At 42.8% G+C, this 12579-nt stretch overlaps 1 long non-coding RNA gene across 2 annotated transcripts; it reads left to right on the top strand.

Annotated features, from left to right (window-relative positions):
* The first annotated feature begins 1245 nt into the window (after positions 1-1245).
* On the top strand, positions 1246-10836 carry LOC123729240 (uncharacterized). 2 transcript variants are annotated; one of them, XR_006760957.2, is made up of 3 exons: positions 1246-1374; positions 6140-6285; positions 6454-10836. It is a non-coding gene; the product is annotated as an uncharacterized LOC123729240 (long non-coding RNA). The 2 variants fall into 2 exon arrangements; XR_006760956.2 differs by lacking the exon at positions 1246-1374 and adding an exon at positions 1892-2057.
* Positions 10837-12579: the final 1743 nt, after the last annotated feature.

Below are 12579 nucleotides of genomic sequence, written 5' to 3'. Positions count from 1 at the left end.
ATTGTTGCGCTTATATTTTTGTTCAGTACCCTTGTGCACGCAAGTCTGTTGTGAGCTCTGCCAGCCTATGAATCCATTAGGTCGATACAACACCTTTCATCTGTTGTAATTATTAGCTTTGGTCGCACAAGGCGAAAATGATCTTCTCCATGCTGCAAACAATTTTGGAGCCTTGTGTCCATCAAAGCATCCACAAACAGTTCATCCTCAAAGTCCTGACCACTGAACATTTCCTCAGCGGCCTCTTTGGACATATAAAATGTCTGAGGAACAGCAGCATTTTCTGCATTAAGTGTAGACTGCTCTTGTTGGATAGATGTCAGAAATCTTGAGACATTTGCAGTAGCCTTCGCCGGATGTTTGAAGTCACACTATACTCTGAATACTTCTCAGTCATTTCTGTCTGACTGAGGGCCGGAGCTCTAAAACACACATTGATGAACTGAATTACTAAAGGGCAGCGACTTGCATGAATATTAATTCTTAGGAACCTTAATCACCTTTGTTGGCTGTATAGCTGGCAGGAGGAAGAGCTGGGGCTACTGCTGGAATTAGCTAGCAGGCTTGAGTGACAGAGCAGAAATGTTTAGGTGTCAAAGTGACTGCATTAACATCCGCAGAATTGTCATTTTCAGGGAACACTCACCTTGATTAATTAGAAGAGGTTGGTTAACAGTTTGCTGTAAATTAACATCACAGAGAACACAATCTGATTGCTGATTATGAAACTGGCCTTGAAACATGTTAGAAATCCCTTAACGTTAACATTAGTCGTTTTATGTGTCGATATACTACTCAGTCCTCTAAATTAACGTTAGGCCTCTGTTAACCAGCCTTTTCACACTGGTAGTAAAGGCGGCAGTAAAATAACTTATTACAAAAATTACCCAGTTACTTAATGTCCAAATTGGATAAGAAATATGATTTACTGTTGAAGTTTAACATTATATTGTAAACACAATCACAGAAACACATAACGTGAACGTACTCTGACTTCCCGATAATTTTACCAGACCATTTAGCAAACAATACCACAAACAAAATATAATAAATAGATTACCTTTAACGTTAGAACTGTCACAAAATAACTAATGAGCTGGCTAGCTATTTTGTTTCCGTCTTAACAAAAGGGGTAACTTAAACTAACCCCATTCCATACAAATGTGCGCAACCGCGACATTCAAACGAGGCTACAAAGAAAACTAATGGGACTGTAGTGACCAGTGTTGCCAACTCCTCAGTAAGGAAAGTAGCTATTGGCTGTCCTAAAAGTCACTAAATGACATCATCGCCTAATTTGCATAATTGGCCATGTGCATGTAATTGTGATGGACGCTGTAGGAGAGAGGAATAAAGTCGTGGGAGAGACAAACAGTGAGTAAAAAACACCCTAAATATGTTTAGAACTACAAATGAACTTTCTTCTGTTCTTCTGTTCGTTTTTTTCACTTTTGGGGTTTTTTTTTAGTTTAGTTTTCAGTTTGGTTTTTAACCGTATAATCCACTTTTAGGAGCCTACAACGAGTCACAGTTCATTTTTTTAACCTTTATTTAACTAGGCAAGCCAGTTAAGAACAAATTCTTATTTTCAATGACAGTCTAGGAACAGTGGGCGATTCATCTGCTTTGTTCAGGCGCAGAACACAGATTTTTACCTTGCCAGCACAGGGATTCGATCTTGCAACCTTTCAGTTATTAGTCGAACCACTAGGCTATGCTGCCGCCCCAGTAAAACATGAACATTTTTAACCAGAAATGTTTTTTGTATACAATATACATAAACAATCTAAATGGACCAACAAGAACAATGTGAGAAAATGATGGTAACTAGTCTGGCCCGAATTCAGGTTAATTGTTTTTTCTTTTAAATGTAAGCCAGGGCGGGATCAGCCAGCAGCGGCTTCCCGCATGCGTGATTCATTTACAGTCTGGACGCGGAGGGGTGAACATCTCCTGCTCTGACTGCAGCGATAGGACTGGGCCGCCTGTGAGTGCTTTGGGACGGGGGTGGGACGGGGGTGGGGCACACCCGCCACACCCGCTGTTCCTTGATAAGAGTAAGAACGATACGTACTTTCACGCCAGAGTCTCCAATAACACCAGAAAAAAGTCGCTAGATCTGTCGCTAGTCACTTTTTTGAAAATATGTCGCTAGAGGGTCTGAATACTCGCTAAATATAGCGACAAAATCGCTAAATTGACAACACTGATGTCACTGGACTAGCGACTATGTTGACATCAACATTGGGGTGTGAACTAGGTTTCTATTCAAGCGTTGATTGGTAATGGCGCTATAGTATTGGAGAAGAGTTGAAAAAAGTGACGTGTCATGGCGTAACGTACAGCACGCATAAAGCAACTAATTCTGTCTTTACAGCCTCTCTCCACCAGGTGTAAGCACTTCTCTCACAGTTTAAAAACAAGAAAGGGACAGGGTAAGGATACATTGTCATTTTTTGCGTCATCACTGCAAGCTATCATGACTCTCAAAAGCCGCTGTTTACTTCTGAAGATCACTTTAGCACCGCCCCAAAAACCCGATTCAAATTCGACACAAACTCTTGATAGTGTTTTACTTACATTTTAGAGGCGATAAGGTGATAAGTTGGACAGATCGAGTGAAAAAAGCCGTTTCCCCACACGACATCTCTCCTCACTATCACGCAATAGGTTTAGCTTCCCCACCCGCCATTTTTAAAAAGACCCGATGGAGCTCATTGCCTTCTTGAATCATGCAGAGATGGGCATCATGAAGGTCTCATTGATTTTGTTGGAAAGGGGAGAAATTGTGCTTTACAATGGTATTGATATTACAGTTGATCTGGAAGTATTACGTTTTTGGGGCGCTAAAATAAGGTCAATTGTACGGACCAGCGTGATGTACAGAAGTGAGTTCGTTTATGTTGTCTATCCAACCGTCTTGATGAGTTCTAGTGACAGTTTATGACAGTTGGAATACCAAGTGCCTCAATAACGTGTGCACTGGTAGTCAGGTTGAAGTAGATTTGCTCGAGTGCAGGTGGTGGTCCACCGTAGATGTGACTTTCAAAGCTGAAATCTAAATTTAGTTTGTCTTGCGTATCATTTGTATTTCAACTACCATTTTATGGGAAAATAAATAAATAATGAAATGTTAATCATCAATTGTAATCATCTGCCAGAGAGTAGCGACAACCGGTTTGGGCCAGATAACTCACTCGGGAATTCGGCCTGAGCTCAATCCCCGCATCCAAGCCATAAGTAATACTGCCGAAGGCGGGCCACATGGCACCCGCAGAGTCTGACTCTCAGCCGAGTGCCCCGACTCTCAGTCGGGATCGGCTCAGATCCACTGTGCTTGCTGGGTTACCATGGCCGCGGTTTTCCGACATTTGGGCTACTCTGAAAACTATGTCGCTTGTGAAAATGAGTTGGTCGCAGGTTTTTTTGGGGCTTCTTCTAATTTGCTCAGCGGCCGCCACGGCATTGTTCTTTAAATATATACATTTCACTGGGACTTGCTGCGGCTGACTGTCAAGCAGTGAAGCAACCTGTTTCTGAGTGGGGGAGGGCCAGAGGGGTGTGTGTGTGTGTTGAAACTGAGTCACATGAGTGAGGAGGAGAGAGCAGCATGCTCTTGTAGGTAGGCTATTTAGGTTGTCATTACGGATACCTATTTCCAACCCTTTTTCCATAAAACATTACCGCGCTAGAACTGATGCGTATCAAGACATAATGGCGACAGAGCACAGGAAAACGACTTCAGGAGCATTAGATCAATTCGATGGAGGTGGTTTAATCTGCCTTCTAATGTCAACTTTTCTTATGGAAAACCATAGCAAGCGAAGGGTTTTACGCATGCTCAGTGGAAATTTGAAATGTTGTATACGTTTTAATGACTCTAAATAAGGTTATGGAACTACCTCGCGTGCTTCTATTATGGGAAAAAGTCCACAATACAGCTGACATTAAATGTGGAGAATGATAGCCCACATTTCTATATGTTGGCCATCAAATAGCCTGTTGACGTGTATGCCTATGTAGGCTGTAGTCTACCATTTGATACAATAAATATTGTTGAAATGATGATACCATTGCAAATAAATAAATCAGTGGCCTACCTGGAGCTGGCAACCGTTTTAATAAATAGCCTATAACTTAAGTTTCTTGTTGTTGTAGCCTTGTGTTATTGTGCAATTATTAATGGCCATGTTTAGTTAATGAAATTGGAAGTTATCAATTGTGATCATGGTCACAGTTCTATCGCAATTGCGGATCAGCTGTTATTAGAATGCATTAGATTGAAGGTAACAGTCAATCAGATTTTGCTACAGGCTTATGCTTGTCGCACAGGCCTGTTCAGTTCATATCAATATTATTCATATATGATTCAGTGATTCAAATTATGACCCCATCCTCAATAGCCTTTCCAGCAGGGCAACAGAAGCACTTCCTATTTTGAAATTGCCTCGCTATTCATGTTGAATACATTAGTTAGTCTATTTAAATGTAGAAAGCTGCTAAATCGTTCATTTGGTTACTGTATGTTATCTGAAATGAGATCTAGGCCTATCAGTGGCTGTAGGCTACCTGCATCTAGTTAATCAATTCCAAAGTTTAATTACAATCATAAATCCAGATTTTAGTTAATAGGCCTAGCCTATGGCTATTGAAATGACTAGTAATTCTCCCAAATAGGCCATTTATAACGGTTTGTAGACTTAACATGTAGCACATAGTAAAGTCACAATTTCCATACAATTGCCTAACATTCATTTTTTTTAAAGTTCCTCCTAGTGTTTCTTGCATAGAGATTTCAAGATCCTCTGTTCAGTTTTCATCCCTGAAACTCTCCTGTTGGATGTATCTATAGTTATGCACATCCACATAAGGGATTTATTTACAATTAGCCTACAAACAGAGTGGTTCGAGCCCTGAATGCTGATTGGCAGAAATCTGTGTTATATCATACTATATACCACAGGTATGACAAAAAATGACCATTAACGTTGGTAAGAAGTAGAGGGTGCTCAACACACGAGTCGAGGTGTAACCTAAAAATGTGTAAAAATCATTGGAAAGGAAAAGGCGCAACGCTCTCTCACCATTACAAATTCTTAGTTGTATTACTTTTAAAACATTTACGTTTTGGCATTTAATGGCTTTCTTCAGAATAATCATAAAGGGAATGGACGAGTTCATATAGGGCATGAGGAAGACAATTAGGGAGAACTCTTCAGCTGGTGATGCTAATGAGAGATGGTGCAGTAGACCATACAGGTGGGGTACTATGGTCAATGTTTCCACCTAGTGATGAAATACAGAAGTGTAACCAATAAAGAACAATTGGAAAACTGGGCAAGATTTTTTCAACTACAGTAGGCGTAATTGATTTACAACCATTACTATATAATATATGTTGGGTATTGGAAAATAAAGAACAGGGCTAAGCAAAACTATGAATAACAACAAAAAACATCAAAAGCTTAGGCAAAGAGGTCTAACAACTGGTTTGGTATTGCCCCTCAGGTAGCCTGTTTCTGGTCTCAGGTTCAAGAATGGCTGAAAAAGCATAACATTAATCTTAAACTGTGTTGAGCGGCAGCTCTCGAGGAACTGTGGGGGGGGCGGATCTTGGAGGGCTGGTTGGTTGGGAGCTTGGGCCGGTGGCCGATAGGTCGCTGGTTTGGGTTCCCCGTTTTTGACCTTGTGGGAGATCTGTCTACGTGCCCTGGAGCGGGGCGTTGACCCTGGTTGCTTCAGTGCGTTGCTCTGGATGGGAGTCTGTTAGATGACTGAATCTAATGTAAATGTTGAGCGGCTTCACGGCAAGTAGATTGTATGTTTTAATATTAAATAAATAAATAACTGGTTTGGACAACAGTTAGTGAGCTAGTAAGCTCCATCCATGTGTAAACAAGAAGTGTCAGGGATTGGGAGCATAACTGAAAACATCACACTCTATGTCGACCATCACCTGAAACCAATTGTCTCAACTCTGCATTCTCATCTCAAAGACACAGGTGACTTTCTAAAACTATTGACTGACATTGAGATACCAGCAGTGTCTCTTAGTGTCTTTTGATGTTCAGTCCCTGTCCGCAGTCATTCCTCATGAATTAGGAATTGAACGCTGTGTCCATTTCCTTGACTTGAACAGATCCCAACCCACCCTCTTCTAGCTGAACTCATGAGTTTGGTGCTCACCAAAACCTACTTCAAGTTCGACGATGCCTACTTCCGGCAGTGTAGCGGGACTGCCATGGGCACAAGGATGGCACCGAACTTCGCTAACCCACACCTCGGGTATGTTGAAAAAGCTCACATTCTAAATGAGACGTCCAATGACGTCCAACCCTTTTTTTCCGGAGAACCTGGTCATTTGGAATCTCTACATTGATGACGATTTTGTTGTGTACAAGGGTGACCTAAAGTCGCTAATGTCCTTTCACCAATTTCTGAATTCCATTACAGGACACCTGCACTTCACTATTGAACATGACGAGGGAGGACTAGACATCCTGGACGTACGGGAAGAAAGGATGAACTTCTAGAAAGATTTAGATCAAAGGGCTACAATCAGACATGGTTAAATCAAGCTGAAAGTAAACTCACGGATGTTTCTAGAACACCCTAGAGCTGGACCTGCCATCCAACTGGTCACGACCTACACCAGGGGCCAGTGCCCCTGTGACAACATTTTGGACCCCCTTGTGGCCCCCCTAAATGTGGAGTATGAAATAATTTTTACATAACTAATTTTTGCTATCGTTCTTTTTTTTAGTTCCGTTATTAGACAGTGGCAACGCGGAACATGGTCTTTTGCCTGCTAATTCCTGCAATGCAGTGAAGAAAACGACATGACAACAATAACATCTAATGTAACTGGCCCCTCTAACAGTACAACTGCCCCCAGCTTGGCCCCCCCAATTGAAATGGTCTAGAACCGCCACTGCTCAGAGCGGTTGGGTAGGCTGTTTTCCGGTTTTAGCTGGCTGGATTTAGGTCTGCACAGAGCATGCAGACATGCTGTGTGAAGGCAAAGCTTCTGAAAGGCTGGTGTATAGGACCACCACGGAAGAGATGACCATAGGCAGCTTCTGTCTGTGTTGCGAGTTTTCTCTGAGTTGTACCAACAAGCAGAGCAGAAAGTGGCTACTCTTTAGTTAGCTGATCTAGCTGGCAAGGTTTGACAGAATTATTATTTTTTTTTTTCCCAGTGCGGCGTTAGTAGTGTAACTGCCATGTTATGTTAGCTAATATTTCATCCCCTCTCGACTGAAGTGACTGAACTACTGTACTAGTAACTAGTTAGCAAGTTAGTAGCTACCACAGCTGGTTTAGCTCTAGCTAGCCTCTAGCTACAGTATCTGACAGGTAGCAGTATCTAACAGCTGTTGTGTGTATGGAAATGTTTTGTAGCCATTGTTTTGTCCCGTTTCAACAGAAGTAAATTTGATGATGTACCATAAGCTAGCAGAGCTAGCCAAAAGTTAGCTAAGGTTAGCTAGCTAGCGCACTAACTTTAGCTATTAGGGAATAATGGTCATTTCAATTGTTGAACCATTGATTCTATTCATGGATAATATCATGTATAAATGTACACCAATGTAATTCTTTGTCATGCCTCATCTGAGTAGGATCAGATGGTGACAGGGGTCTCAGCAGGGTCAGTCAGCCAGGGAAGACCAGTCTGTGAGGGAGCGGAGGTGAATTCTTGCAGATAAAACAATATTTCCTCTGTGCAGCAAACACTGGACAAGCAAGAAGCTTTAAATTATTTTAAGGCAGTCTAACAAACCTCTAAAGTTGATTTCCAAACTGCATCAAGGGTTGATTGAGGCTTTTCCCGATGACACAAAACATGTAAAACAAAAATGTGAGGAAGAACTGGGAGACGCAATTTATGATGAATGGACGCATATGTTAGAATGCCCCGTCATGTTCATAAAATCTCAAACATAAATTACTATAGTTTAAGACCATCCATAGAATGTACTAAACTCAGCAAAAAAAGAAACGTCCTCTCATTGTCAACTGCGTTTGTTTTCAGCAAACTTAACATGTGTAAATATTTGTATGAACATAACTAGTTTCAACAACTGAGACATAAACTGAACAAGTTCCACAGACATGTGACTAATAGAATGTAATAATGTGTCCCTGGACCAGCTGCATTAAGTACTGCAGTGCATCTCCGGTTACATGGAGCGACACCGGGGAACCCAAGAGCAGACTCAGATGAGAAAACAGGGATGAATGAACCAAAATACACTGCTCAAAAAAATAAAGGGAACACTTAAACAACACAATGTAACTCCAAGTGAATCACACTTCTGTGAAATCAAACTGTCCACTTAGGAAGCAACACTGATTGACAATACATTTCACATGCTGTTGTGCAAATGGAATAGACAACAGGTGGAAATTATAGGCAATTAGCAAGACACCCCCAATAAAGGAGTGGTTCTGCAGGTGGGGACCACAGACCACTTCTCAGTTCCTATGCTTCCTGGCTGATGCTTTGGTCACTTTTGAATGCTGGCGGTGCTTTCACTCTAGTGGTAGCATGAGACGGAGTCTACAACCCACACAAGTGGCTCAGGTAGTGCAGCTCATCCAGGATGGCACATCAATGCGAGCTGTGGCAAGAAGGTTTGCTGTGTCTGTCAGCGTAGTGTCCAGAGCATGGAGGCGCTACCAGGAGACAGGCCAGTACATCAGGAGACGTGGAGGAGGCCGTAGGAGGGCAACAACCCAGCAGCAGGACAGCTACCTCCGCCTTTGTGCAAGGAGGAGCAGGAGGAGCACTGCCAGAGCCCTGCAAAATGACCTCCAGCAGGCCACAAATGTGCATGTGTCTGCTCAAACGGTCAGAAACAGACTCCATGAGGGTGGTATGAGGGCACGACGTCCACAGGTGGGGGTTGTGCTTACAGCCCAACACCGTGCAGGACGTTTGGCATTTGCCAGAGAACACCAAGATTGGCAAATTCGCCACTGGCGCCCTGTGCTCTTCACAGATGAAAGCAGGTTCACAGTGAGCATGTGACAGACGTGACAGAGTCTGGAGACGCCATGGAGAACGTTCTGCTGCCTGCAACATCCTCCAGCATGACCGGTTTGGCGGTGGGTCAGTCATGGTGTGGGGTGGCATTTCTTTGGGGGGCCGCACAGCCCTCCATGTGCTCGCCAGAGGTAGCCTGACTGCCATTAGGTACCGAGATGAGATCCTCAGACCCCTTGTGAGACCATATGCTGGTGCGGTTGGCCCTGGGTTCCTCCTAATGCGAGACAATGCTAGACCTCATGTGGCTGGAGTGTGTCAGCAGTTCCTGCAAGAGGAAGGCATTGATGCTATGGACTGGCCCACCCGTTCCCCAGACCTGAATCCAATTGAGCACATCTGGGACATCATGTCTCGCTCCATCCACCAACGCCACGTTGCACCACAGACTGTCCAGGAGTTGGCGGATGCTTTAGTCCAGGTCTGGGAGGAGATCCCTCAGGAGACCATCCGCCAACTCATCAGGAGCATGCCCAGGCGTTGTAGGGAGGTCATACAGGCACGTGGAGGCCACACACACTACTGAGCCTCATTTTGACTTGTTTTAAGGACATTACATCAAAGTTGGATCAGCCTGTAGTGTGGTTTTCCACTTTAATTTTGAGTGTGAATCCAAATCCAGACCTCCATGGGTTGATAAATTGGATGTCCATTGATTATTTTTGTGTGATTTTGTTGTCAGCACATTCAACTATGTAAAGAAAAAAGTATTTAATAAGATTATTTCTTTCATTCAGATCTAGGATGTGTTGTTTAAGTGTTCCCTTTATTTTTTTTAGCAGTATATTTGTTACACAGAGAGATATATGGAGTGCAGATCCAATGAAGCTCTGATGAGTTGCAGAAAAAACAGATGTCTAGACTGAGGTTGGGAGTTGGCAGGGTAAACAGGTCCTGAGGTGACTCCAAGGTCATGAGAGATGTAACAGGAAACCGAGACAGAGGAGTAACTGGAATGAGACGATAAAATTATAACTGACTGAGCAGAGATTGTACTGAGGCAGTAACTGCTGGTTAAGAAAACACCGGATGAACTCCAGATGTGACCTCTCCTCCTCATGGACTGCACCAGATTTGCCAGTCCTTGCTGTAAGATGTTACTCCACTCTTCCACCGAGGCACCTGCAAGTTCCTGGACATTTCTGTTAGTGTCTTAACGACCGTTCCACAGGTGCATGTTCATTCATTGTTCATGGTTCATTGAACAATCATGAGAAACAGTGTTTAAACCCTTTACGATGAAGATCTGTGAAGTTATTTGAATTTTTACAAATTATCTTTGAAAGACAGGGTCCTGAAAAAGGGCCGTTTATTTTTTTGCTGACTTTATATGCCAGTGAAACTGAATATTATGCACTCAGAAATTGTATTATTCTGCTGGAGACGTGAAGGCTGGCTGAATACTGGCAAAGAGTATGTTCTTTTATCTCAGCATGTCTACAGATTCTCCCTTCTCCCTGTTTGTGTTTGCTTGGAAATGTTCATACTGGAGACTGTTATCAGAAAAAACTGTGTAACCTAGCATTTACAGTGGCTAATAAATGTATTGCCATTAATTGGAAGGTTGGTTATCCTCCCACAATGTATTGAAGAAATGTCAAGTTACAGTGCACTCTGAAATATTCAGACCCCTTTTTCCACATTTTGTTACGTTACAGCTTTGTTAAAAAATGTATTAAATAGTTTCTTTCCCGCCTCATCAATCTACACACAATACCCCATAATGACAAAGCAAAAACTGTTTTTTAGAAATGTTTGCAAATGTATTCGAAATAAAAACTGAAATATCACATTTACATAATTATTTAGACCCTTTACTCAGTACTTTGTTGAAGCACCTTTGGCAGCGATTACAGCCTCTGGTCTTCTTGGGTATCACGCTACAAGCTTGGCACACCTGTACAGTATTTGGGGAGTTTCTCCCATTCTTCTCTGCAGATCCTCTCAAGCGCTGTCAGGTTGGATGGGGAGCGTTGCTGCACAGCTATTTTCAGGTCTCTCCAGAGATGTTCAAGTCCGGGCTCTGGCTTGGCCACTCAGGGACATTCAGAGACTTGTCCCGAAGCCACTCCTGCGTTGTCTTGGCTTAGGATCGTTGTCCTGTTGGAAGGTGACCCTTCGCCCAGTCTGAGGTCCTGAGTGCTCTGTTGCTGGTTTTCATCAAGGATCCATTCATCTTTCCCTCGATCCTGACAAATCTCCCAGTCCCTGCCTCTGAAAAACATCCCCACAGCATGATGCTGCCACCACCATGCTTCACCGTGGGGATGGTGCCAGGTTTCCTCCAGACCTGACGCTTGGCATTCAGGCCAAAGAGTTCAATCTTGGTTTCATCAGACCAGAGAATCTTGTTTCTCACGGTCTGAGAGTTTTTAGGTGCCTTTTGGCAAACTCAAAGCGGGCTGTCAGGTGCCTTTTACTGAGGAGTGGATTCCATCTAGCCCCTCTACCATAAAGGCCTGATTGGTGGAGTGCTGCAGAGATGATTGTCCTTCTGGAAGGTTCTCCCATCACAGAGGAACTCAAGAGCTCTGTCAGAGTGACCATCGGGTTCTTGATTTAATTTAGTACAGGTGGACTCCAATCAAGTTGTAGAAACATCTCATGGATAATCAATGGAAACAGGATGCACCTGAGCTCAATTTCGAGTCTCATAGCAAACGGTCTGAATACTTATGTTAATAACGTATCTGTTTTTTATTTTTAATACATTTGAAAAAAATTATTAAAACCCTGTTTTCACTTTGTTATTATGGGGTATTCAGTGTAGATTGCTGAGGATTTTTATTTATTTAATCAATTTTAGAATAAGGCTGTAACGTAACAAAATGTGGAAAAAGTCAAGGGGTCTGAATACTTTCCGAAGGCACTGTAGTTGCTAATTACATTATGTTAATAGTAGTAAATATTGACATAAGTAATTCATTTTCTATCTTTTCTGACAAAATTTCCACCCTGTTAGGTGCATACGCCTAACAGGTGTGGGAACTAACAGGGTGGAAATTTGGAGGCTAAGCCATAGCACTGTGAGTGATCAAGATCCAGCTAGCATAATGGTGAACACTTGAAGATAATTTTTACTTTTCTGTCAAACATATTTAGAAATTCATCTAATGCAGTCTAACAGGGTCGACATTTAAGAGTGAGACATACTGACTAACATCATGAAAGATTAAAATATAGATAAAACCGAGTGACACTTAGCTTTGCACTGTTGTTTTACCGCCCCCAAAAATGATTGACACTCTGAATGTGATGTCATTGTGGGAAGGGGCTGTTTTTTAAAGGGGTATTTCTACAAACTATCAGGGTGGAAAGTGAAACCAGGGAGAGGAGGAGCAGCAGTAGCAGTAGCAAGGAGAGGAGAAATAGGAGCAGCAGTAGCAGCGGCAGGAGGAGGAGAAGTAGGAGTGGCAGTAGCAGTGGCAGGAGGAGAAGGAGAAGTAGGAGCGGCAGTGGCAGGAGGAGGAGAAGTAGAGGTGGCAGGAGGAGAAGTAGGAGGGCAGTGGCAGGAGGAGAAGTAGGAGCGGCAG

This window comes from Salmo salar, chromosome 20, assembly GCF_965601325.2.
Source record: "Salmo salar chromosome 20, fSalSal1, whole genome shotgun sequence".
In the NCBI taxonomy this organism is placed as follows: domain Eukaryota; kingdom Metazoa; phylum Chordata; class Actinopteri; order Salmoniformes; family Salmonidae; genus Salmo; species Salmo salar.
This window is presented reverse-complemented; position numbering and strand designations above follow the sequence as displayed.